Consider the following 6613-nt stretch of genomic DNA (forward strand, 5'->3'; position numbering starts at 1 on the left):
GAAAAATTACAAAGATAGCAGAGAAAGTTCCTATAGACTCTTTACCCAGTTTCCCCTTAAGTTGATATCTTATATAATCATACTATTTTGTCAAAACTAAAAATTAACCCTCCACATTACTATTGCTATAGACTTTAATTGGATTTTTACAAGTTTTTCTATTAATATTCTTTTTCTCTTCCAAGATCCAACAGGATACTGCACATTGTATTTAGTTCCCTTTCTTTCTGCTTTTATTCTTCTGTCTCTGCCTCTTTTATTTTGCTCCAGCATTTCCATTCAGCGATCGTATCTTCTTTTCCTTTTCCAGTTTTTCTTCATTTTCCTTCTCCCATACTTTTATTTTATCTGATTAATTCCTGGAAAATTAATACAATTAAAAAAGGATATTTTCAAAGGTATTGAAATAGCTTTAGAAATTTCCCAGTGGCCTGGCAAAGAGTTGCTAACATATATTGCTAACATAGGGAATTTTTTTCTAGGATTTAATAAATTGAGCAAAATAAATTTCAAATCTGTATCAATTCAACTCCCTTTGGGACCTGGACCTGGACTGTATTCTTACAGTCTCGGTTTGAAATCGAATTCTTACAAAAGGAAATGTTAAAAAAGAAAACACACACATACATACACAAATGTTCATTCAGAAACCAACTTTTTGACTGTAACACGACTTTAAATTGGGGATCACCATCTGTACCATATACCCTATAAGATATTAATGCCTATGGTCCCCAAACTTTGTCGCAGAACTGTAGTGTATTTGTTTTGGTTCCAACATTTGCTCTGCAAATGAATCAGAATGCCACATCACCAAGATAAAGTCCAAAGGTCAAAGCTATAGGCGTGACACCCAGATTCTGACAGTAAAGTAAAGGCAAGAAACTCAAAGAATTAATAGACAGACACAAAAGATAATGTGATCAACCTGAAGACAAAAGACAATTTTTACTGGAAGTCTTTTGAATGTTGTGAGATAGAGGAAGGTGTCTTAAAGCGAAAAAGATTGTGGGAAAGATTGTGAGGAATGGAGAAAATTGTGAGAGGGGGATTTTTAGAACAGTATCTCAGTTAACGTCTTTTAAATCATTCAATAAAGATACAAATGAATACTAGAGTAGTAAGAACAATTGCATTGAAAATAAGTAAATTTATATTGGGCCTTACAGAGAGGTAAATAGTCTTTTAATTTTATTTTATTATGATTTGTGTGACCATAGAAGGAAGAAGAGCTATCCTTTAAACTTAAAATATAAATATTGCCACTGAGGGGGAATTTTAAGGCGATGCTCTTTTCCTTTACAGATGGTGGGAAAATCCCAGTTAACTTGTTTAAGGTGACATACATAAGTGATGATGCAGCTACCAATGAATCTTGAGGGACATGCCGTGCTGTAATTAGATCGGCACCCTTCACAAAGTCGCTTTCTCGCTTGCTCGCACTCTGAATCTTTTAATTTGGTTATCTTATAAGTGGGTCTAAAAAAAAAAATCCCACACACATTAAAAACTTCCTCATCCTGTGAGCTCTGCAATTAAAATGCATGAAAATTACCACTATCTTTTGCTTATTTTGTCTTATTTTTTTCCAAGACACTGATTTTCCTTTGTTTAAACTGGAAACTGCTGTACTGTCGACTCTACCACGTGTATTAATTATATTAATGGGTTTCTGCAACAATGAGCATCTTGTTGGTCCTGGAAGGTGGTGCTGAAGTGCACATTTCACTTGGTGCCATGCATTTCATGTTACTGACTAGCAGAGACCTTTTTAATACAAGAAGAAGGGGGCACAAAAGACATGCCTGAGGGACAGAGAACTAATAAGCTGTCAAGTAGGCTGCATATTTATCACATAGAATCAAAGGGATGGTGAAATTCTGAAGGAAAAAAAAGGAATTTATCTGGCTATAGCTCACTTTAATTGTAAGTGCAAGGTGAGGATGATGTTGAGGGTTATAGAATCGTACCCAGACATCTAGGAAGTGGGAAAAGGGTTGTCCATCTGATCTAGATGCTGTTTAGTAGAAATCATCACTGGTTCTACTTGGGAGTATGAGTGTGCGGTATGTGTTGGCAGTGTCAGAAGGAAGGCAGTTTTCATTAGGCAAAAAGCAGCTGTGTGTGGCTGGTCAGGCTTGCAGCGTTTATTCTAGTTAAACTTGTTTATTGTGTTGGCAAACTTTAACATTCATTGGGCCAGTATCCCGTGGAAAATAACACGCTTAGGGCTATGGATACTTCAAGATCCTTCAAGATGAGGGAAGTAGATATTGATTCTAGGAGCACACCTGAACTGTCTCAGAAAAAACTTATCGTGGTAATGAAAACATCAATAGCAACATATCAGTGACCAATTTCTATCGAATGTCTACTTCATGCAAAAAAAATATGTATACTAGGACCTTGCTGCTCACATCAGCAGTATCAAGTCTCATCTGAGAGCTCATTAGAAATGCAGAAACTTAGGTCCCACCCCACACCTACTGCTAAAAAATCAGTGATTTAACAAGATCCTCAAGTGATTCATAGTCACATTAAAGTTTGAGAATCACTGTGAGAGAAACTTCAAAAAATTCATCTTAAGATCTGTTGTCTGATTTAAGAGTCCAAATTTCTCCCTAGAATGTGGGCTGAGCAGGTAAATCTCTTGGAGGTACCAAAGTAAATTGAATTCACTTGTGAGACTTGCAGAGGTCTCTCAGTATCTTCATTACATTGAAAAGTATAAGCTGTTGCAATTTGAGGGTGCTCCTTTAGTATTCCGAATGAGTACTCAATGCAGTATTCAGATGTAGGGGTGTAGGCTGGGGAGTGTAGGTTGCTCTATCCACTCACTTCAGCATTTTTATACAAGCAAAATCATGGGGGAAACAATGAGCTGTGAATGGAATCAGAGAAGAAGGCACTGGGGGGAAAGAGGCAGTGCAACTGAAATAAGGAAGAAGATATGTCCTTTTGTTTTGAGGAAAGTAGTAGGCTTAAGAGCAGAGTACGTGCATCTGAGCCATTGTCTCCCTTCGTGGCTCCCTTCCTGAGTCACAGCCACTTCCACGGCACCTGGTGAGTCTGTGTGTGAGTGTGGCAGAGGCTTTTTTCTTCTTCGCCTATCCAAGCTGAACGTCTTTAGTTTTTGTAAAAAAACGGTTTCCTTACAGTTCTTAGTAGTTTTTGAAGTAAAAATTCTTTAAGTCCTCAAAGATCTTCTGTTTCTATAGATTTAATATTTCCTGATGTTCAGAGATTTTGGGGTTACTCCAACTTTTCCCAAAATAACAGTCCATTCATATGTATAGGCAGAAGATGACAGCAAATGTTCACTCCACCTTCAGATGCTAGCACTTGGAGAGAGCGTAGGAGAAAATTTAAAGGGAAGGAAGAAAGTCGAGACAAAATAGAAAAATACGAGGAAGAAATAAGTAATGAGAAGGGGCAGAGATATGTACTCAAGGCCCTGCTGCCTCCAAGGACTCCTTCCTGCTGCAGTGAATTTGCTGTTGCTGTCCCTCTGCCATGGAAATATAAAGTGAGGATGGGGAGACCCCTGGGAAAATTCTAGGCTGGTGTCCCTCTGGGATTTTGCCTAAGAGGGAGAAGATTTTTGCTTTTTTTTGAGATGAGGAACTAGGAAATGGGAGCGTGAAGGAGCAGTGATGGTGGCCCATATGTCCCCCACCTCTGCTCAGCACAACCTTTACTGACCTCATATCTTCTCTCCAGCAGCATTTGCCTCGTCCTGTCATAAGTAATTAGCCCAGATTTTAGCCTTCCTCTGTCTCACCCCTAAGGCTGGGGAAAAAGAAGAGTACAGAACTGATATGTGTTCCAATATGAATGTAAAGGTCTGCATGCCTACTTTTGCTTATATTCTTAACAACGGACAGTACAAAGAGTGATTCTCATTATAGCAGACATAAAAGAACACTTCAGTTTTGCTCTAATTCTCCTTCTTTCCCACCTTCTTCTGAAAGAATAAGCTTGAACACCATTAGAAAAGGGCTCCCTGGGAAAGGGTTTATCACACATTTTCATTCTAATTGGGCCCAGGCTTGTAACTTGGAGCTGCTTCATTCTGCCACTGAAGAATGCAGGAGAATAGAGCAAAATGGGAGAAAATTTGATGAGTTGACAAACCACGTTATGCTCAGTTTTTCACATTTATGAAATGAAACCATTTCCTGCACCTCATCTGCTCTGATATAGGGTCATAAATTTGGATTATATGTCAATTAACCAAATTTACTTCTCAATGCTTTCTCCTTTGAATACAAATGTGAATTTTAATTTAAAGCATTCCTCTGTACAAACTTCCCATCAGAACGGAGTTTTAGCTACCATTCTGGTCTATTTCATACTCGCCAAATCATCTCCTTTCCAAGGTCATCTGTTTCACTTCCTCCCTGGAAATGAAGTGGGACTTATGGTTCTGTTTAATCAAATTTCATGCTCTGCTGCCTCCTTCTTACGGCCGCTCTGCTAATTGATCAAGTTTTCAATTAAAGTCTTCCATCTTTGTTTTAATTCTTTGTTCAGGTTTTTATTCCATTAGATGATTTCATGATCTGGGCTGTTACAAAGCCCATTTATCCTGCCATTTATCTGCCCAACTTGGAGTTGCTTTGCATTGAGGAAATATTGTTCTCTTTCCCTCTCTGCCTTCATCCCCTTCCCCCAGTTAAATTTCTCCTTGGACTGGCTTTGTCTACTGCTTTAAAGCTTTGATTTATTCATTCAGGTGGGGATTAGTTTACCTCATGCGTTAGCAGGGATTTTGTTTTAAACCGTCTTTGCCCACTTTTTAGCTGTCTTGTTCAGTAGCAATGAAGCAAATTGGAGGTATAGTCTCTTAAATAGCAGCTAATAATGACTGTCGTTAATAAATGAGAGGTATGTGACATTCCCTTTTATGTAGGGTGCTTCTCTGTGGGGTCTCTCTAATGAGCTGTAACACTACTTGATTACCGAATTCATTTTGTTGTTTCTACAGATCAGTTAAGTGCTAACATAATAAATATGTGTAGCAGTGCATCTCCCTAGTTATACTGGTTACCCAGTTTCATACTTGATAAGAAAAGTTCCATCCACAAAGCTGCAGTAAATCAAATCTGCCTTGAAATCCACTAATGGGATGGTGTATTAAAATATAATAGTTATTAAAGTCAGTGCATTTTTAAAACCAAGGAAAATATCTTGACAGGATCAATGTAAATAAGCTTCATCTTGGAGGACTTTCTTCGTTGCAAAATAATTTTTATTTCAAAATACAGAATTTTAACTTTGCATTTGATATTTTCTATGTTGCAGGAGAAATTCAGGCAACACTTGTTTCATGGAAGCATTTATGATGCATGGCAGGCTGTACTCAGGGTTTACTGTTTAGAGATTTTACAATATGAAATTCTCACACTATAATAATCTACAAATAAAGTGTGAAAGCCCATAAAATACAGTTCTTTTGCCTGCTTATGATGCAAAGAGCATGCACACTTTCTCACCTTGGTTAAAGCAGAACTTGTGCTTAGAGTGGGCCAGTGGCTCTTGACACTGACTCGAAGGAGTACTGTTCATCCCACAAGCAAAGGTTCCTGGAGCACAAAATATTTTGCTTCTACAAATATTGTTTAAAGATTCAAAACCTAGTGATATTTTAAAAAAAGATTTGTTTATACTTTTACAGCTTCTTTTATGTTTCCATTCACTGGCTCTATATGATTTAGGTTGTTGAATGGATCAGAAATGCCAAAGAACAAATTTTTAAGATTGATATGTCTGGGGTGCATGAGGTTTGTGCCGATAACCATCAGGCCTCCTAGAAAATTGTAAAACTAAAATCTTCAACTTGTACAATAAGTTTTAACCACATTTTGGTTTGCTGAATCAACAGAACTCCAAGCCCAGGCCAACGTGGACCTGAAGATATTTTATAGGGAGAGAGAAACCTATATAAGAAGGCAGTTTGGCCACCTGCTCTAAAGATTCCCTATAATTTAGATAGATGTGCCCTGATCAAAGAATTCACTGAGCATTTTGCCGAGAGTATAGCTGACTATTTTACATGATTACTCTAAAGTCTCCAGACATAAAACTCTTCAGTTATCACAGTGGTTGCTTGTCTTAACAAAAATCATTTTGTTGTAAAAATTTATTGTGTGTTGTGACTGGTCAAACTGAACTATACAACATCATAAATTCAAAACCAATTTTGCCTAAGAATGCACACCATCAGTTGAAAAGTCACTCTTCCCTCCTCCTCTCGAACACATTCATATTTAGTCGTTGGCAGACAGGGGCTGCCCACCTTGAGATTTTAGAGAAATCACCCGGGGATATCAAGTCTTTACAGATTCAATCCAATAGACCTGTAGTAAGATCCAAGAATCTGTATTTTATCCACCCCCCACACCATGTCATTGTAATGCAGCTAATTCTTATGAAAATCCTAAAAGCCCTCTGAGAAACATGATTTCAACAGGCCAATACTCCAGTTTCTGATTAAAAAATTCCTTAAATTTTGTCTGCTTATTGGAAAGGGTGAGAACTTCAAAATTTTGTAGTTGATTATTAAGGATGTATAACTATTGGATATCATTCTCCCTTTTCATCATATTTCAAC

This window comes from Tamandua tetradactyla, chromosome 10 (genome assembly GCF_023851605.1).
Source record: "Tamandua tetradactyla isolate mTamTet1 chromosome 10, mTamTet1.pri, whole genome shotgun sequence".
NCBI lineage: Eukaryota > Metazoa > Chordata > Mammalia > Pilosa > Myrmecophagidae > Tamandua > Tamandua tetradactyla.